The sequence below is a fragment of the Myotis daubentonii genome, chromosome 5 (assembly GCF_963259705.1).
Source record: "Myotis daubentonii chromosome 5, mMyoDau2.1, whole genome shotgun sequence".
Classification (NCBI taxonomy): Eukaryota; Metazoa; Chordata; class Mammalia; order Chiroptera; family Vespertilionidae; genus Myotis; species Myotis daubentonii.
The window spans coordinates 94,891,590-94,913,564 of NC_081844.1; the positions used below are offsets into that span (position 1 = coordinate 94,891,590).

Consider the following 21,975-nt stretch of genomic DNA (forward strand, 5'->3'; position numbering starts at 1 on the left):
CCAAACTTTCTGGTGCAGATTTCCTCCACAGACAAGTCTTTTCAAAGTCAACCAGACAATTTTGCCCTTGGCCATTGAAAAGTAGGATTGGATTTGCTCTGTCTGTTTTGAAGAGGCAAAGCAGGGTGACTGTCATTTCCCATCAGGTATTATTTGTGAAATGAACCCTTAAATGAAAGGCTGGCATAATGCTACTGTTCTAATTATCTGCCCTTAGTTTAACTCTAACTCAACTGCTTTGGACATGTCTATAGTAAATACTTTTTCTATTATTTGATTAAATATTACTCCAGACTCTTTCTTAACAAACCTTCCCTGGGCAAAATTATGACCATGTCTTGGGTGCCCTGTCATTCATAGTTCACATGGGAGTTCTGTCTGCCTACAACTTTTTCTGGGTTCCTTAATTAGCCTAATCCATCCTTATGGTACAGATGGAGCTGATTCTGTCTCTTTAGTCTCCAGGGTTGTCATATGAGCCATGTAGACCAACAGAAGGACCTCATCCCCTTGGTCATAGAGATTGGTTAAGGAATAAGCATGTGGCTCAAGCTGGCTACCAGAGTCCTTTCTGGGAAAGATCTTTTCCCTGTGAAAGTGGGCTTGGGACCCCCTGTGGATATCTTACTACCCAATGAAGAGGGAAAAACTGAAGCCTAGAAAGGAAGCTTAGAAAAGAAGAGGGAGATAGAGCTTTGAAATCTGCCACATGTGGTTGTAGTTATATGACTTAGAAACACCCCCTCCTAAGCCTTTTCTTTTCCTTAGGCTAATTTGGATGAGTTCTGATTGCTGTAACCCCAAAGGTCCTGAAAAATGCTTCATTTCAAGTTGGTGCCACAAATGCTTGGCCTCTGAAGGACCCCACAGTATGATAGCAATGCAGCCTGCCCTCCCAGTGAGTGGCACAGCGAACGTTCTTCCCTGGAATCATAGCTATCCCTCGTACCTCAGGCCTTAAGGACTTTGCCAAACACCCAACTTGGTAATTTCATACGAAGTTTTTTAAATAAACATGCAAATGGCTTACTAGTTTTTGAGAATATTTACATCTTATAAGAGAACTCAGTATCCTAAGTTAAAAAAAACACACAATATTTTAATATGTAATAAAGATTATATAGATACAAAATAAAGAAAGTGAGGTTATTTGCATGTTCCCATATTTGGATTTAAAAGAAAGAAACACTGGCCCTAGCCAGTTTTGCTCAGTGGCTAGAGCATCGGCCTGTGGACTGAAGGGCCCCAGGTTAGATTCAGGTCAAGGGCACCTGATGATTGTGGGCTCAGTAGGGGGCATGCAGGAGGCAGCCACTCAATGATTCTCTCTCATCATTGATGTTTCTATCTCTCTCATTCTCTCCATTCCTCTCTGAAACCAATAAAAACATATTTTGAAAAATTAAAATAAAAAAAACAACACTGTATTCACTTACTTAAAAATACCTGTTATTGCTTCCTATGAGCTAGTCATGATGCAAGGAACTAGGATACAATAGCAAGCGGGACTGGTTTCTCCCCTCCAGGAAAACATTCGTTTTCTATCAGACAAGATTGATATGAATCAAGTAAAACTACATTAAATATATTGTCATCTCTATAATAAGTACTAGCCTTTTGGCATATGTAACAGGACTGTTGGTTCTGGGACAACTGAATCTTAGATAACAGGAAGGCTGAGTAGGAGTTAAATGGATGAAACATGAGCGTGAGGGTAATAACTAAGAAAAATCTTTCCAGAGGAGAGATTGCTTTTTTGAAAATTCTCAAGTGGAAAGATACATGATTTCTTTAAAGACTGGACAAAGGGAGCGTGGCAGCTGATGAAACTGAAGAGGTAGACAAGGGACCAGATCAAGCCAGGCCTTTCGAGTCAGAGCTGGCTGTCTTTCCTGTTCAGGCAAGTGGAAGCCACGGAAGTATTTTAGTCCCCAGAGTGACACAATTAGGTTTATGATTTAAAAGTTCAGCCCTGTCTGGTGTGGCTCAGTTGGTTGGGCTTAATCCTGTCCACCAAAAGGTTGCCAGTTCCATTCCTGGTTGGTTCACATGCCCAGGTTTGCAGGCTCAATCCCCACTAGGGGGCGTGCAGGAAGCAGCTGATTGATGTTTCTCACATAGATATTTCTCTCCCTCTCCCTACCTCTCTCTCTAAAGTAAATAAAAACATATTTTCAAAAATAATAAAGTAAAAGTTCAGTTATCATTGTGACTTAGTGATTCTTAAGTCTGGCTCACATAAGAATCATTGGGGTGGCATAGGGCTCAACACTAAATGCTATTGTCTGGTTCCTATTTTAGTCCAATAGAGGCATAATCTTCTGGGGTAGGCCCCCAGCTCTGATCATCTTTAAAGCTCCCTCCAGATTCTAGGCTTTAGAATCACAGATGTAGACCATGTAGAGGATGTGGCTTAAAAAGATCACTTGTGATACAAGCACTCCAAGCTGGCCTCTCAGTATGACCCAAGGTTACTGCCCCCCAAACTCATATTATCAGGAATTGCATTACTAGAAGTATATTTCCTAAATTGTTCCTCTGTCCCCCCAGAATTAGACACAGCACACCTGAAAAGTTTATTCACCTCTCAGCACCAAATTTTACAAGGAAATTAGCTAACCTGAACCATTCCTAGAAGAAAACAAACCAGATAATAAAAGGAATCTAGACCATAATGAAGAGAAATGACTCAATAGTATTGGATATGTTAAAACTATAAGTGAAAATATGGTAGGAGGTGAAGCCGACAAAAACCCTTGTCCTCAGAGAGCTCATATTCTATTTTAGAATGATCCTTAAGGTCAGACTTTTTCACTGCTCTTTATGATTAGCAGCTATAGAATCTGTGTGTGTTTATAGGGAGCTATATTTTAATGATTAACTTTAGAACATCAAAAGTAGAAATCTCTGAAAAGCAAAGAAGTTAACAGCTATGGAAGAATTCCAGTACGGGTAGCCCTCAAAGAGAGTATTCAGAATCCAATGGCAAGGAAAGGTGTAGGAAGATTGATGAGTGATCTAGCCCTTGATGAACACCAAATATTACAGTATTAAATACTAGCAGTACTTATATAGTTTGAGCATTTGCTATGTGCTAATCACTTCGCTAAGTGCTTTATTGTGCATAATCTCATATAAAGGCTTATACACTCATTACACAGATGAGGAAAAGGAAACAGTATCCAGCCATCATTTTTAAAAGTTAAAGGCATTTACTCCTACATATATAAAGTGAGAACATGTCAAAGATGTGATTTGACATATTCATTGGTGACATGTGATGGTAAGACTGGTGCTGAGGGCATTTGAGGAGCTCCTTGTTTTAGGTGCATTAATAAAGGAATATTGGCACCAGATTGCTAGACTAGGTACAAAACTGGTTAATGTTTTATAGTGCAATGCACCATCTATGTGGGATTTATTTTTCTACTGGGGAGAAATAATTTGTCCCTTTAACAAACAGAAGTCTCCAAGGTAACATGCAACTTGACTAAATTTGGGGTCTCTCTATATTCAGTAGTAAACAGTGAATTAAACAAAGCGCATTTCCCATAAGTAATTCTTAAAATGGCATGTTAATTGCCACACATGCCTCTGAAAGAACACGACAAGCTCTGGGTATTATTTTCAAGTTTTGGATCATTTTTGTTAACATTAGGAGAGAGAAGTAACTTTTCAGGACTTTCCAGCTAGTAGTATTGAAGCTGGGTCTCAAACAGCTGCACTGAATGAGCCATGTGTCCAGTATTTGGGGAGATGCTGGGGGAGCACCCTTTACATCCCATCACCATTGTTCTGCTTTCATATGAGTCTGAGCTTGGTTTTCCCAGTTAGGTTTGTTTGTGTTTTTAATTCATTACTAAGACACTTGCTACCCATTCAAAATGAACTGTTCCTCCCTTTTTATTCCCCCAAAAGTAGCTGGACACACCAAACATGATTAATAAGTACAGAGTGGTTCTTAAATCAGGCGCTACTGTCGACTCTAAGACCAAGGCTCTGGAACCCCAGATAGAAATAGGAGTCGTTAGAATTTGTAGCAGCTATTTTCTCAGTGAGACTCTTCCTCAGCTTATGGGATTTGTTGTTGCTGTTGTTAATTTTGGAGGTTGCAGTTACCAAACATAGGGATTGCAGTTGTTAATGGCCTGTTTTTTAGAATGGTAACCTTGAATCCTTCAGGTTTGGAGAGAGATTTTGGTTCTCTGCAATCGGTGCTTTGTTCGGCCTCATGTACCTGACAGCAGGTATGGTGTCACTCTTTTCCTTCCTTGTGATTTAATCTTGAGGAAAGACTTCAGTGTTATGTTTAGGAAATAAATGAAAAGGGCAGCTGTGCTTCATGTTCCATGAAGGCATTAGGACACTTGCCTGTGTCCAAGGTGATAGGGCCACTGTGACTTTAAGGGGGCAGAAAAGTAACCAATCGAATAGTTTATTCTAGGAGCTCTAACGAGATGTAAGAGTGCAGTTGCAGTTTAGCTTTTAGGTAAGTGAAAGGGTTTGGTTTTTGCTTCATTGAAAGAACACTAAACTGAAATTTATTTATAGGTACTGTAATAAATACTTCACATGGATTATCTCAACATATCCTTAACAATTCCATGAGTTAGTTCCTATTATTCTCCCCATTTTATGGATGAGGATATTGAGGTCCAGAAGGTTAAGCAAGCTGAGTAGGATTCACAGACAGAGCTAAAATTAGACCCAGGACAACCAACTAATTACAAGCCTACCCCTGTGAAGGTTACATGATATTACCCCCGCCCCCCAAGCTGCTGGGATAAAAAAAAAAAAAAGCACATAGAAAATTAACCCAAATCCCATTTTATAGCCTCAACTCTGGCATTAACTGTCTTTGCAACTCTGGACGAGCCATCTAATCTGTCTGGGCCTGCATATCCCTCTGTAACATGAAGGGTAGAAACAATTTTGGTAGGATGGTCTCTGGGGTTCCTTTGAACTCATAAGTTCTCTGATTCTGTAATTGCATCCTGACCTTAGAGGTGCACGTGGTCCCTTCCCCCACACACATACACTCACTTCATCCCAAGGCAAAAATCTAATCCTGCCAAAAGTGCCCATTGCAATTGGATTCTAAACTCAAGACCCCACCGAATCCTATTATCCACAACAGCCCCTCGGGAACACACCACACTTTTACAATCTGGGCAGCCCCGTCTTTAAAATAAGTTGCTAATGGGGTGGACTATTAGGAAGTAAAATATTAATACCGAAAGAAAAAAGAAAAAAGTCAAAACAGATGAGGCTCTCCCTTTACATCATCTCTATTCTACAGTGTTACCTTGACAACTCAGCTTCGGCTGTTTAGATACTGGGTTTTCAGTGTGGGAGAAGGAGAAGAGGGGTGTCTGTCCTCTTCGCACCTGTAGAGATTTCCTCTCGTTTCATGGAAAAATGAAATGTCAAAGGTAGACCGCAAGGTCCAGCGGAATGTACACAGGACATCTTGGTGGAGGGTCATCCAGAAATAATCACAGGGGCACAGAATGAGGACACATTCTGATTGAAGGTACATTCTTTTCTCTTTTCTGTTTCCTATAATCATAACACACAGCAACAGCCTGTAAAACTTTAGTTGCATTTTTGGACCAGCACAGACATAGAGCAGAGAGCAGCCAAAGTGCCTGAAAAACAATTGCATTATTTTTAGTTGCAGCGGCCATAGATGCACACAGCAGGATGGGGGCACAATTCTCAAGTGCTGAACCAGCCTGGAAACACTAAAAATATTACTCCCTCCAGCCTGTGACATTGTGAGTGAAGACTGAGGCAACGCAGGGAGGGAGTTCACATTAGACTTCATGACTCCTAGCTCTCATAGGCTTGTTGTCAGGACCAGCAAGGGCTCAAGGGGCTGAATGGGGTGTGTGTGTGTGGGGGGGGGCGGGCGGCGAGGCTCAGAAAAAGTGAATAGAAGAAGCAAGTCCTACAGGGGCGATGTTGAGCAGAAGAAAGAGAAGATGTCTCCAGCAGCTAGCCCCACGGAGCAGAGCTTGCGTGGAGAATGGCTGAGAAATCCAAACTGGTTCTAGAAGCAGTGCCCCTGGTGGTTGTGAGCCCAACAGACGCCATGGGCGCTGTTGCAGGGGAGCCGGGCCGGCCGGACACATGTTTCCCATTGATAGCTGGAGACAGCCCAGTAGCTCCGCGTTGGCCTGACAAAGCCGTATTGAAGTGCAGACAGAGTACAGTTTCAAAGCAGGCAGAAAGAGAGCGGGAATGCTGTTCAGGAAATTCTTCAGGCATGGGCAGGGCCTTGGCTGCAGTTCCACAGTTGGAAAATCTGACTGGGGCAGCTCCTGAACACGGGCTGGGCCTGCTCGCACTCGGCAGGCCCCGGCCGCCTCCGTCACAGCCTCTCAGCACACCCCGGACCGAGGGCCATTTCACAGCTGCCTGGGAAGCAGGCGAGAGAGGTAGGGAGCTGCTGGGTGCTTGCATGTCCACGCCTCTCTTCACTTCCTAAGCCTGCTGTTTGTTTGCACGGACTCCGACTTCCCAGGGCGTGTGTGTGTGTGTGTGTGTGTGTGTGTGTGTGTGTGTGTGTGTGTGTAAAGTTAGAGCTCCATCACTTACACATGTGGCGTGGACTTGGGATCTTCCCTTCCCCCCACTCCCTTCAAGATCTGACTTTCAGCAGCACTGAGACGCTTCTGAAAGCGGGGGGGGGTGAGGGGGCAGCTCAGTGTGAAAAAAGAAAAGTATGTGATGTGTGTGTTGTCACCCGGCTCCCGCCTTCTGGAACTTTGCTGTGTGGAAGGACACTTCATTGGCAGGAAAGATCATTTTAAATGAAATTGTCTGTGTGCTTTGCTTCATGAGAGTTGTTAGAGGAGTGTTTTGTGTTTTTCTTTTAGCAGAAAATGGCTCTCATTTCGGGAGGGAAGTGGGGTTTGAAGTTTCTATTTTGGATGACACTTGCAGAGTGCAGGAGCAGATGTGTGTCTGTGTGTTCCTGGCATCTTCTTCTTATTATAGGAGGTTGTGAGAGTCATTGAAGGAGCCCATTGATAGATTTGCCTAGTAATATGCTGGATCAACATTTGTATTTGTTTGTATAATAATTTTTACTTTTTCTGAGTTTTACTCTCAAAAAATACTTCTACATTTTCTGAAATATAGATCATTAAAGAGTAAGAGAAAACAGTCATTTACTCAAAATCATTGTTAAAAGATGGAGACATAATGGTATGAATTTTATTTTATTGATCAATTGATTTCCTTTTACACCTTACAAAAGAGTGCCTTTTTTAAAAATCAAATTTTAAATAATCCTTGTCACACATATCAGCTATAATGCAATATAGATGTTTACTCCCCTGGGTAAGCTATAGCTTATTCTCTGTGCAATTATAAAATATGCAGAATAATGCAATTGCATCTAAGAAACTGGTCCAGCTGAGAAAGAGGTTGACTAAATTTCACTACAATGTTGTGATTCCTGGCAGGGCAATCTGTGACAGCAACGGTGTTTTCCAAAGGGGTTTTGGCCAAGAGTCTGGTTGGGAGAAGAGATGAATGAATGGATTCTTGGATACTTCTTGAATAGCAGAATATTAGGAGCTAGGCCTCTTAGGGTGGTCCTCTATAAAAACAGGTATGTGTTTGCGTCCGTTCTAAAATCTCTCAACAAGTAGCTAATAGTACAGAGTAAGGTTAATGGGTAAATGAAGAGTGTGTTTTTTATATCTTTCTCTGTGTACGACCTAGGATGAGTGGGCGGACACTGTGTCCTATTGGTGGAACTTGATTTTCAGCCAGCAATTTTATTTTCTCCACGGAGGGAATGGGGCAGCAGGATTTTTGAGTCTAAAAGATGGTGCACAACCGTTTTCTTCTTCAGCCTCATCTTTGGGTTGGGCTGGGCAGGGAAGGGCTTGTGAACTGCAGGACAGGGAACAAGAAAGGCATGCAGTGAGAAGTTGGGAAAGACAGTGACTACACTATGTTTTTCTCAAGTGCCTACTGGCCGAGCAAAATGCCAAGACAGATTAGGAAGCCACATGAGCCATGGCCTAGCCCACTGCCAGTGCAAGCGGAGCCTCCGTGAGCTCTAATGTCATACATACTCTTCTAAATTTAGTGCACCCCAAGCCCCGAGCAGAACAGGCAACTCCGTGTTGCAGGATTACGTGCAGCCGTGCCTAAAACTTGGAAGAACCTCTATAGTTTCCCTTTTTTGGCAATGTGAGAGGAAAATAAGTGAGGCCCTCCCGACGTTTGAAGAGAGATCGCCGGAGTGGAGGGTAGGGAAGAAATCCAGGGCAGAGGTGTGTGCAACAGGGACAGAGGAGTGGCCATACCACACACTGGGCAGTGAGGACAGAGGGAGGATATCTGTGTGTAGGAGCGAAACACATTCTAGAAACAGCACAGAGCAGCAGGCACTGATTTGTTTGACTGGACGTGTGTGGATAAACCATGGCCTCAGTGAGGAAAATGGTTTTGCCCTCCTCACTGTAGGAGGCCCCTGGTCAGTCTGCCCTGCTCTGCCTTCTGGAAGTAATCAGAAAGCACATTTTGTAAGATTGGCATCGTCCGAAGGTTCAGATTTCCTAAGCAGGGAGGGAGCAGGCTCTTAAGGCCTTATTTTTAACCCACATTTGTTCCATCCAGTGATATTCCTGCTGGGGAGGGGGTGTCACGTGAAGGGACCTGCTGGACTTGGGTGAATGATCGCAGTGGGCAAAGTGGGTTTCAGGCCCTGCTCCTGGACACTTCAGTATGAAGACAAACTTCCGAAAGGGATACAAAATGGTGTATATGTCTTATGCTAGTGAATTTATTCAATTTTTTATTTTCTTTTTAAAACCACCTCCAATGGCATGTACCACGTTGTTGGTGAAAGTGTTTAATATCTGTTTCATAATATAAGGAAGTTCTTAGCATCGTGGATTTTGCCATCTGGGAGGGATTTGGCTACCCTGTATTCAGGATTTCTTGAGTTTGAGGAATATAGTGACCTCTTTTAACAGGACTGGAAAAAAGATCTGTTCCTCCATTGTTGATTCAATCATTTGTTATGCTGTTATTTGTTTATACCATTTTCTTTTTCATAGAATTTATTGGGGTGACCTTGGTTAATAAAATTATATAGGTGTCACGAGTAAATTCTATAATATATCAGCTGCGTATTGTATTGTGCATTTACCACCTCAAGTCAAGTCTCCTTCCATCACCATTTATCCCCCCTTTACTCTCTTCTATCTCTCCTCACCCCTTCCCCCTCTGGAAATCACCATACTGTTGTCTGTGTCTATGATATTTTTGTTTGCTTTCTTAATCGTTTTACCTTTCTCATACAGCCCTGCCACTACCTTCCCTCTGATAGCTGTCAGTCTGTTTCTATTTTGTTTATTTTGTTCACTAGATTCCACATATAAGTGAAGTCATATGGTACTTGTCTTTCTCTGACTGGCTTATTTCACTGAGCATAATGCTCTTCGAGTCCATCCATGCTGTTGCAAAGGGTTTTTCATCCACTCCTCTATTGATGGACACTTGGGCTGCTTCTAAATCAGGGGTGGGCAAACTTTTTGACTCGAGGGCCACAATGGGTTCTTAAACTGGACCGGAGGGCCGGAACAAAAGCATGGATGGAGTGTTTGTGTGAACTAATATAAATTCAAAGTAAACATCATTACATAAAAGGGTACGGTCTTTTTTTTTGTTTTATTCATTTCAAACGGGCCGGAACCGGCCCGCGGGCTGTAGTTTGCCCATGGCTGTTCTAAATCTTGGCTATTGTAATAATGTTGGAATGAAATAGAGGTGCATATATTCTTTCAAATCAGTGTTTCAGAAGTGGAATCACTGGGTCATAAGGCAGTTCCATTTTTAATTATTTTTAGGTAACTCCGTACTACTTTCCACAGTAGCTGCACAAATCTGTATTCTTACCAGTAGCACATGAGGGTTCCCTTTTTCCACATCCTCATCAACACTTGTTTATTGATTTATTGATGGTAGCCAATCTGACAGGTGTGCAGCGATATTTCATTGTGGCTTTAATTTACATGTCCGTGATGATTAGTGATGTTGAGCATTTTTTCATATGTCTATTGGGCATCTCTATGTCTTTTTAAAATATTATTTATTTATTTCAGAGCGGAAGGGAGATGGAGAGAGAGAGATAGAAACATCAATGATGAGAGAGAGAATCATTGATCGGCTGCTTCCTGGCACTCTGGGGATTGAACCCCATGTTACATATGTTGGCTCAATACTAGCTGGTGCCATGCTAGAGGAAGTAACATGGCAATGGACTCTTACTGTTCGAAGGGCCCTCAGGAATCACCTGGTTCCATGGTTTCTCAAAACTTCTTAAATCAGACTTTCTGAGGTTAGAGTAGGGGAATCCCTCTATTATTAAAAGCTCCCTGAGAGATTCTGTTGAAGCCAGCCAGACACTGGTCCACAGAACTGAGTTTGTTTAACACTGTCGTGGCTAAACTATTATTGACTGCAGGGGTGCCATTTATAGCATTGCTAACAGATGCCAGCCAGATGTGATGACAGAGACCCTCCCTGCACTGGGAGGCAGCTTGTGGTGTTGTTTCTCAAGTCAAGCCTCCTCAGATCGGGCCAAATTTGTATCTCTGTACTTTCTTTGTAACCCATAGCCATTGTCATAGTAGCTTAAGCCACATTTGAGGGTGTAGTGGTAGTTAGTGCAGAAGTGAGGGGAAGAGAAGAAAATATAGGTAGAGGTGGCCAGGAATACTGGGATGCATCCTTAATCCACTGAAAGCTGGATCTCAGCTTTCCCATCTGTGAAATGGGATCAGATGCCTCTAAAGTGTTTTCTGTTTCTCACAATACATGATTTTTGTAATTCTAAGGCTCTTCCATTTTTTAAAAAAATATATGTTTATTTCAGAGAGGAAGACAGAGGGGAAGGGAGAGATAGAAACATCAATGATGAGAGGGAATCATTGATCAGCTGCCTTCTGCCCCCTACCCCTCAACTAGGAAACGAGTCCACAACCTAGGCATGTGTCCTGACAGGAAATTGAATGGTGAACTCCTGGTTCATGGGTCAACACTCAACCCCTGAGCCACACCATCCAGGCAAACTCTTCCATTTCTTTATGAATACCTTAGTCTGGGCATCTTGAGTTATTTTATCTACCCTCATCTTTTTCTGTGCTATTCTCTTTCCTTTTCTCTAAACACATTCCAGTTAACCTCCTCCTGAGAAAAATGTAGTTGTCTGAACTCAATTCCAGTCATCTGACCAGTACTTGTTCCCGAATAAGACAACATACATCTATTAACCTAAGGGGAAGAGGGTGATGGTCAGGGAGAAAGCACAGCAAGAAAAAAGAATGGGGTAATCTAGTAGCAGAAGGAGAGTGTTTGTACTGTGACCTGAGCCCCGGCTCTGAGCCTGGGCTGTGATCCTAGCTATGTGACCTTGGGCAGGTCACTTCATCTCCATGTGCCACAGTTGGATCATCTTGAAAATGGACATGGTAGTATGGACCCCATAGTGTGTTGTGAGATTGTGCACGTAAGGCACGTAACATGAAGAACTTGAGTATTTTAGCTTTCTATACTTCAATATGGACTGAGATGGCCTGAGGCAAAGAATGAAATAGGCAGGTAAGATAAAGTGGGACAATCGGCAGAGGAGAGAATATTTCACCCTGACTCATCCAGGTTGCCTTTTCTTTCTGCGTTGCCCGAATTTCTCTGCAGTGTCCGCTGTCCCCTTTCTTTCACCTTTGCTGCTACACAGAAAGGTGATCCTCTTCATTATTGCTTCAAATTCCTGCTGCCAAGTGTGAGCCGCCTTATAGAAAGGAGGCCATGTAAGCAGTGGCCCCTGGCCTGCCTTTCAGACAGGTGTGTGGGATGGGAGGAGAAGTGTGTTGCCACGGTTCACTAGGTGTGTAAACCCAGCGAGATTGCTTTGCTTGGAAATCTTGGCTGCTGGCCGTCCTAATGGAGCTCCGGGTGTGTGGGTGGACGTGGAAGGGATGGCTTTATTCTTCCCTTGAACCGATAAATGCAGTGGCACCTATTAAATAGCAAGCACAGTTTCCTGATAAAGACTCTATTGCCAGGGATTAGAAACTCTCTCCTTGTTCAAACCACTTTCTCTGGCCGGGGTGATAAAATCAGACTCTCTTGTGCGCACCCTGACTTCCAAATAATGCATTTCTGAGTTCCTGGAAACCCTGCAGGTCCTTGCAGGGGTCCAAGTATTTAGCCACTGAAACTACTCTCCTTGAGCCCAAGTAAGTAAGTATCAGGGTTAGCTCCTTTCTCCAAGCAAATCATTCAGGCTGGGTGTGCGGTCCTGGGCATGGCATAGTCCATGAAAGCGGACTGCTTAAAGCCTGGAGACGGCCAAGAAGCCACCCCTCACTGTGTCCCGTTCCTTCCTGCTCTTACCTTCTTCCATCTCTCTTGGTCTGTATTCTGTCTAGCTCTTCCCTTCTATTTTTTTTAAATTCTATTCTATCTTCCTGTTGCCAGGTTCTCTCTTTGTTATTGCTTAGTAGGCACTTACCAAACAGTACAACGATTGAAATTTCTTTTGAGAGCCAAATTTTTTAAACTTAAACTATATAGGTAGGTACATTGTTATTAACTTAATTAGGGTACTCCTAAGGCTTAGGAAGAGCCACACTCAAGGGGCCAAAATGCCGCATGTGGCTCGCGAGCCGCAGTTTGCCGACCATGGGTCTAAGGTTTGTGGTCTCCCTTCTGTCATTGAAGACCCTGCTCCTGGTGTCTTGCAGGCTGAGGATGCCAGTAGTGGGTCCCAAACCAGCAATCCATGGACTGGCCGGCAGACACAGTTTGGTGTAGCTTTTTCATTGACTCAGTTACAGAGCATTTAAACATACTGAGCTATATGTACAAATGTATATTATGTAGAAAAAGCTGAAGACGAGCATCCCTGGTCTGATTTCTTGCGGCGCAGCATTTGGTGGGATGTGGGAGCAGCTCCTGTTCCTCTGAGAGGGTCTGTGTCTGTGTCATCGACCCCCACCTTCCTTATCTGTAGGTGTTTCCATTAGTAAGCTCTCAATAGGCCTTCTGGTCTGAACCGCAGAATGTATAAAATGATATGAGTGACCTTCCCCCCCCCAATTATTTCAAGGGTGGTACATACAGTGCCATTGTAGATGCATGAGAGAGAAATTAGGGTGTGGTGACCGGATTCTCTCAGGGTACAGTGCTGCGATGGGCTAAGTGCCTGTTGAGAGGACCTGCACTAGGGCCGCATGGTAGCCAGGAGCGCAGGTGTCAGCATTCCTTGGAATAATCGCATCATACAACTTACATAGGATTTAAGCATTTAAATGCGATAGAATCCAGAAGAGCCTCTGGGGTGAGGGTTGATTAGGACGGGGCATGAGGGGACGCTCTCAGTTGATGGGAACGTTCCCTGTCTTGATTGAACATTGTTTACAGAGATGTACGGTTTTATAAATCTCGAGCTGGATGCTTAATAGCTGTGTATTTCACTGGAAGTACGTTATACCTCAGTAGACACATGCACATCTGTACAAACATACCTACACATATATGTGAAGGCATACCAAGTGCTTAGCACACTGTAGAGTAACGTTTAGGTATTATTATCACCATGCTTGTTTCTGGATTCTTTGATGTAAAAAAAAATACAAATACTCATGACTAAAAATGAGATGAAGAGCATTTCCTTTTAGATAGCAGATTTCTCTGCAAGTTTTTGAGAGCTTAGATAATTGCTAAGGATTCTTACCAAACACAGTTGTCAAGGGAGCATCTACTGGGTCGATGCTAATTTTATAGAACTATTGAATCACTATAAAAGGAGGTATCTAATGTGTTGTAGCTGTTTTTCATGGTGTTGTAAAAGCTAATGGGTTTTAGAGACATATCAAAGTGGGTTTATTACCTGAAAAGGAGGGTGGTGGAATGCACCCTGGTTGAAATTCAGTAGTTGCTCAATAAGTATTTGATGAGTCAGCTTCAAATTAATACCCAATTTGAGACATTCTAGCTCAAAATGTTGTAATAACATTTTAAAATAAGTAATTATACTGTTCTGACCACAGATACACATATAGCTCTATCTGGTAGCATTTAACACAAGAATTCAGAGAACAGGCTTTTCAGCCAGATTATTTAACAAACTCTGGGTTCAAATTCTTTAACAAACTAAGTGAGTTTGGGTAGGTTACCGTGTCTCTCTGCTGCTCATTTGCCCCCTGCCCCCCTGTGAAACGAGGGTAGTGATAGTACCTAGCTCATCATTATATGTGTGTGAAGATTAAACAAGCTCAGGAAAGCATTTAGAAGAGTGTCTGGCACATAGTAACCGTTACCCAAGTGATGGTCATCAGTTTTGTGTGCTTTCTTTGTGTGAGGAAGCTGACGGCTTTGTTGTGGTTTGCCTTTGGGTATCGTTCAGAAAGCGTATATATGGTGTTTGATTAAAGTGATGCCTAATAGGAGTTTAAGGGGGAAAGACTGCACCGTGGAGCTTGTGGGCAGCATGCTGGTTTTTAGTTTAGCTTTCTTTGGCCTCGTCACTACTTTACTCTGTGACCTTGTTAAGCCATGTCTCCTCCCTGAACCTGGCTTTCTCAGCTGTTAAATCGTTTTTGAACTTGGCATTGTCCACGCTCCCTTCAAGCTCTATGTCTTATTCTCTGATTTTACATGTTTGAGTCATGTTTATCATTACTTTATTACACAGCTTGGTCCCCACATCACAGAAGAGCTGTGGTGACTGGCTTGACTGGGATGGTCATTACCTGTTCTGGGTAGACTCATCCATGGGGATTTAAGAAGTTCGGATCTTGGACAACACAGGGTAGCTGGCTAGTTGAAATGGACCTGTCGCTCCTGTACAGAACGCTGGCCATTGACAAGGACATGATGGGAAGAGGCAGTGCCCTTTGCTTGTGAAAATGACACTATTAAATTTGCGGTCAGGTGTTTGAAATTATCTTTCCTGTTCAGGGGTATTCAGTTTATGTATTCTTTTCTGATCCTCAACTTGCAACATCAAGGACTATGTTTAGAATGATGCCTGAGTTTTATGCACAGCCTAATCTTCAGTGACTCCAAGTCATTGCTCAGATATTAGTGTCTCCATGAGGACAGCCTTTCCCATGCTTTTAGCATTTGAACCTGCTCTGCTCCCCAACCCACATCACTGCTTATCTCCCTTTTCTTGATTCTCTCTTCCTCCCTTTTGTTCTTGGCCTTTTCCCCATAGCACTCATTCTCTGTAACAGAAGTTTCAAACATGGTTTTCATTTTTGGTATCTGCCTCTCCCATCACTGCCTCCTACCACAGCCATGAGATTGGTGGGGAGATGGGGGGGGGGGGTCCTGTGTTTTTGCTCATTGATGTATCCCAAATGCCTAGAATAGAGCCATGGGAGGGCCTGGAGGAAAACATGGATCTGTCAGGTGGTGGCCTTGTTCATGTATTCCACACAAAATACATGCCTAGATGGTAATTCTAAATACCTTGTGACTTTTTCAGGGAAAGCCAAGTCTTTGCCTCATTCCATATGAAATGGAAAGAAAATTGAGCCTGAGTTTGAGTCCAGACACCAACCAACTTACTGGTTTGGAGTCCTTCAGAACATTCTTTCATTCTTGCGGACCTCAGTATCTTAATTTATGAAATATTATTTTTGAAATAATTTTAATCATATTGATCCCCTAGAATGCTGTCAGGAATGTCTGAGCCCATATATCTCAGAATTACTAGTACACATATGTATGTGCGTTTCAAAATTATATTTCTATCTGAAACTACTTACACTGGCACATCACACATCTAAATCTCTAGAACAGTAAGAATTAATGTTTATAGTGATACAGAAATACCTTCTAATTCATCAAAGATAACTATTTTAAATTTATATGTAAGGGACGTTGTACTTTGGAAGATAACTTTAATAGTAACATCTACAAAAGCAATGGATATACACACACGTACACTAACACACACACTTAGATCTAGCAATTCAGTTTTCAGGGCTTCCGTGAGAGGTATATTTGGACATATGTGAAAAATCCATGTCCATTGCTATGGCTTTCAATAATACTAATATGCAGGAGACTTACACATTTCTCTCTAAGCCCAGTCTTCCCCCTGAGTTCCAGTCATAATTTGAAGTGGCTTTGTGATGCCACCCCATGGATCCTTCTATGCATTTCTAAATCAGCATGACGAAACTGACTGTCTTCCCCCTGCACACTCCGTTTGCGTCCTGCCCCAGAGCCTACTAGTCTCTGCAGCCCATCGTGATGAATGGCAGCATCGTTCACCAGGCTGCTCGGCCAGAACCTTGGCATTCTCCTTGACTCCTGTCCTTTCGTTGCACACACTCTATGTCCTGGGGCAGCAGCAACATCCTGTCAGCTCTACCTTCCAAATAGATTCCAAATACGGCAATTCAGCACCTTCTCCCTCATCTCTACCCTGGTCTGGGCTGTTCTCTCTGGTCAAGAGTAGTACCCACAGGCCCCTGGCTTCTCCACTTGCATCCTTGTCCCCTGCAGTCCATTCCTTAGAGAGGCCGCTGGAGTGATCCCATGCTGACAAACTGAGCATCTCATGCCTATGCCCAGGTCTCTGAAAGTTACTCTTACAATCAGTATCCTGCCTAAGGCTTTCCCTGTGGTTTATAAGACCACATGTGCAACCCTTCTGCCTGCCCTCCCAGCTCATTTTCACATACTCTCCCCCTTGCTCACTCTGATCTAGCCACCCTGTCCTTTAAACATGCCCAATGAGCCCCTCCCTCAGGGCCTTTGCACCTGCCGGTACTGTTTCTTCCAACTGGAGTGCTCTCTCCCTATGTCCTCGTGCTTTACTCTCTTGCTTGTTCATGTTTTTGTGTTGTTGTTGTTCTGCCCCTCAAATCTCTCCACTACAGAGAGGCTTCCCCTGTCGGTCCTGTGGACAGGAGCGTTCCCCCTCCCCCGCCCTCTATCTGTCCCTTTTCCCGGCTTTACTTTTGTCTTCATAAAACTTACTCCCAAGAATAGGTATGAAAAGTTATGTGTCTGTTGGTTTGCTTGTTTATCATATCTTCCATTTGAATATAAGGTCCAAGAGTCAGGAATCTGTCTTTTTACCACTGAATGCCTAGTGCCAGCACAGGGTAATACCTGATAAATATCTATCTCTTTGAACAAACATTGGTAACAGAAGATTACTGTAAACAGCATCAATATTCATCACTAAGGAGTTGGTTAAGTTAAATATCATGTATCCATACAATTTCAAACTAACTTAAAAATATATTTCTGTATACTTTTATGGGTCTATCACTAAACTATATTAAGTGGGCCAAGTTAGATTTGGAACAATAAAGAGCATATAATATGTTCTTGGTGTAAAAAAGGAAAATTTAAACATGTGTGCATGCACTGAATTTATATATTGAATAAGGCCAATATGTGTACTTAGCATTTCTGTAAGGATAAGAAAAAAGCTGGTGATAGTTGCCTTTAGGGAGGAGGGCTTAACGTGTGAATGAAAAAGGAATGTTCTTAACTGTCTGCTCTTTGGTTCTTTTAAATACATGCACTTGCCTAATTTTTTTTCGGTGAAAATTCTTCAACACTTGCATATAAAAATTATTGGCAAAATAAAATAAGAAATAGCTAACTTTTAAATCCCAATATTTGTTTAGATAGAACATGCCATTTCTGGATCATTTCCCATAAACAGGCATTTACTTTTCTTTGTGAATTTTACAAAACGGATGTTGATTATTCTATCAAAACTACAAGTAATGAGTTTGTTACAATTGTATAAATTGTGCCAAACATCAGCAACCCAAGACTAAATGCTTTATATGGCTGGCTGAATGAAAACAACTCTTGAAGGCAGATAGTTTTAAATCAAAGACCTCAAAATTAACATGGCTATTGGAAGACTATTTACATGCCAAGATAATCCAAAGTGACTCAGACTCCACAACAAATTCTAGAAACGGTAATGACCCTGTGAAGGAACTTGTGCCTGCTATTTATGTGAACTGGTTTCAATCATATACAGTGATCTAATCCATACTTACTTTTAAATGTGTTGGAAATTTTAACATACGTCATCATCATCATCAATAAACTCTAGCTCACTTGATTGGTATCACATGTCTTATTTCTAAATAAGGTACGTAGTTATTATTAGTCTGGCAGTATTAATTCTTTACTCCTTACCATCACTTACAAGGTTTGGTATAATTGATCTGCAGCCTCTCTACAAACTCATCCTGTACCCTTTCCTCTGGACTCATTCAAAGCCAACCCTGCCAGCCATCCTGCTTAACCTGACCATATTTTCAGGCCAAATGCTTGCTGTGTCTGTCCTCTGCTGGAAAAGTCATTCCACCCCTAGGCCTCACCTAAATTGTCACTTGGTCAGAATGGCCTTCTGTGACCAGAGTGGGTTGCCCTCCGTTCTCTGTCACAAAACCTTCTTCGTTTCCTTCCTGATACCTCACTTTAGTTCTAATTGTTTCTTCTATTTATATGTTTATTGTTCATCTCTTCCATTAAACACAGGCTTGATGAGGGTAGAAATATCCTTCTCATCCATGGAAAGACATAAGTATCTCCAGGATCTACTATGGTACCTGGCACGTGGTAGTTGTCAAAAATATTTTTTTTCTGTTGAAAGATTGGAGACTTCCTTGAAGGCCAGGTGCTTTGTCATGTTACTATGTAACTGTACATAGAATTACACTCATTGTCACTCCCATAAGTTCCCTTGTGGAACAAAATTGTGAAGCCTGATGGGTAAAAGAGGCAAGCAAGCATTAGTCAAATGCCTGTCAGTGCTTCCTTGCTTCAGCTCTACCCAATGAGAAGAGTGGAACGTGGCCCCAATAATATTACAGGCCCCAAAGAAACATCATCAGGAAACTTGATGGCCTTGATGTGTCTTTAGAAGTATACTGAGTACTTTTTAATCATCCCTCAAAACATAACACATTCTTGTACAGAAGGTTGATAATACAGACACTGGAACTGTTTTCCAGATATCTCTTTTATTTGGGAGGAAAAAAAGGAAAACATTCATTGTCCTGAAGAAGAACGATGCAGAAACAAAAACACTGAGTGCAGACACAAAGGGATGGCTTCTAACAGTATTATTCTAGCATATGTGCTCAGCCGCACAAAGTATCACAGCTGTGTATGTTTCTGCCAAAGACCTCCCATCATTTTTACATCAACCGGTGAAATGTAGGGAAGGGAGCAATACAAGGTTTGCTAGTAGCTATTTGGTACCAACCAGCCTGAGGAAGGGAAGTCAACACTGTATAAAAATATATGATGATTAAGTAAGATCAGGCCAGTTTCTGCATTAGGATTTCAAAGACTGGTCAAAGACGTGGTGCTCATCAGTTTGAAGCTCAGTGTAGGTGAGCCTTAAGCTAGATGTATATTGTAGCTTCCTTCATTAGAGAAGCAGAAGCCACAGGGTCAGGGACCACTGAGGCTGGGCCAAATTCAAGGATTCTGGTGATGACTTCACATGATCGTGAGATTTCTGCAGATCCCTCTGGTGGCTCCTATGACAGATGTTGGGCATTGATGAGGAAAAACTTGCATGGGCATCGGAAAGTCACTAAGGGGTTGGTGGCTGCAGTGGCTGAGATGAAACAAGGTCACACAGCCTAAGAGGAGGTTCTTCACAAGTCCAGTTTATCAGAACGGGTCTTCTCCTGGAAGCTCTCACATTAAGCTAGCATCAGGCCTTGATTCCATAATGGTATGTGATCCCAGGTTTGAACATTTGAATGAATTTATGGCTCTCAAAATCATACTTTAATAATACACCCATCCAGGATGATTTTCTTTTGGAAACCCCACATCTATATATATAAAAGCCTAATATGCAGATTGTCTCCTCGGGAGTTTGACCTGGAGACCTGGAGTTTGATTGCTCACTATGATGTGTGCTGACCACCAGGGGGCGGCGTGGAATGAAGGAAGGCCCCGGCTGGTAGTCTGAAGGCCCGGATTGGCTCTGATCACTGGCCAGGTCTCGGGACCCTACTCGTGCACGAATTTCATGCGCCAGGCCTCTAGTCTATTATATTTGGCAACTATTTATTTAGCCTGTTGTTATAGGTGGGGTTTATTATGAAATTGACTTGAACTATTGGTATTTGTTCCCTACTTAATGGCAAAGCAACAGTAAGTTTCACTATTCCTTCTTTGAAAAATATAATCCTATTGCATTTTGTGTGTGAGAAACATTATCTTTAAGTCAACTGGATTTGTTGATAAACAGGTGAACGCTGAAAATAACCTCATGAAAGAGTAGAGTAATGCTTTGGATTTAAGCCTTAACATCGGTATGATTGCATGTGCCTTTAGAAAGAGAGTTATGTGAGCTTTCATTCCTTTGCTTCTGATCTCACCGCTATTTACTTATTGCTGGATTATATGCTTTGCTGTTCAGCAATGGCCTGATTTTTATTCATTCATTAACAAGTGTATGCTAAGACAGATAGATAGGTAGATAGATAGAATATAGATAGATGGTAGATAGATAGATAGATAGATAGATAGATAGATAGATAGATAGATAGATGATAGATAGATAGATATTCATACTTACCATTTTTAGGTGCTCCTGGTGTTCAGAGAACTTCTAAATACTTAGAAGGTTTTAGGATATACTCAGAGAGATGACACATATGACTGTAAAATATGTTAGATAACAATGTAAAATTATTCCCAAAGTCTGATAGAAAGCACTTTCTATCTTATCATTTTCACGAAAAGGCTGTGTTTGGGTAGATGGACTCCTTTTAAAAATTCACATGCCGAATACACCCCCACAGATGCAAGTAAGCCTCCTATGAGGGCATGTTATACTGGTTGAGAATCATTTTGTCAAATTTTTCAACTTTTGGAAGTGTTTTAATGTATGATCGGTGTAGAGGACGGAAAGTCTATTGAATGCCATCAAACAACAGATATTTATTCCTCACCCATTCTGGTCTAGGCACTGCTACTATTATAAATCAGATGATCACTCCCTTGTTTCAAATTCTGCCAGGGATTTCAGAGACTTTTCAAGAACATCTGTCTTTGTACTCTGGTCTCGAAGGTCCAGCATCATCTGGCTCCAAGCCAACTTATTCGGCCTCATCTCATGCCCGTTTCCACTTTACTCACCACAGACAGTCACACAGACCTTGTCCGCAACGGGGACTTTGCTTTATTTCCTCTGTCTGGAATTTGTTTTTATCCCAGCCTTCACCTCAATGTCTTTTTCTTATCCTTCAAGTCTCAGCTTAAATGTTACATCCTCAGAGAGTTCTCTGTTGATGAGTCTATAAAATATCTTTCATCCTCTGATGTTCTCTTTAACATTATCAGATATATTTCAGTGAAAGCACTTCACAGCATTCATTTTGTCTCTTTATGCATTTACTATTAATTCTCCCCCACTGCCCAGGCCGTGAGCTTCATAAATGCAGTGTAATTCTTACTATTTGTGGTACCTTGAGACCCTTTGCCCAATAAATAGAATTTGATCAATGATTAGTAATTATTTGATGAGGGAGTATATGGATGAAAGATATTTAGACGGGTCCAATTTGAGATGGAAACGAGAATTCAAATTGTAAGTTGAATTTCGTTATCATAGAAGCACACAATGCAAGCATAGCCCTCAACATTGTCTCTGAGGTGAGAGATGACACTGATTCTTAACTGAACTTGGAAGAAAGAAGCAGGGGGGAGAGGTTGGAAAGACAGACAGTGATCACTGAAATAAAAAGGAAACCATGGACCTGCATTGTCATCACCGCCTAAGGACAAACCTTCCAGATGAAAGGGGGAAGTGGGCAAAGTCCAAAACTTCAGAAAGTCCAAGGAAAATGGGCATTAAGAAAAGTCCATTGAATTCTGATCAGGGACATCACTAGTGATTTTTGAATGCTCCATTTCAGTGGA

At 42.1% G+C, this 21,975-nt stretch overlaps 1 protein-coding gene across 1 annotated transcript in view; it reads left to right on the forward strand.

Moving 5' to 3' along the window:
* The first annotated feature begins 6,077 nt into the window (after positions 1-6,077).
* Positions 6,078-21,975, forward strand: part of SGCD (sarcoglycan delta) — a 302,515-nt gene continuing 286,617 nt past the window's right edge. Inside the window, exon 1 of the mRNA XM_059699026.1 lies at positions 6,078-6,440. The gene's annotated coding sequence lies outside the window, so the exon portion shown is untranslated. The remainder of the gene's footprint in view (positions 6,441-21,975) is intronic.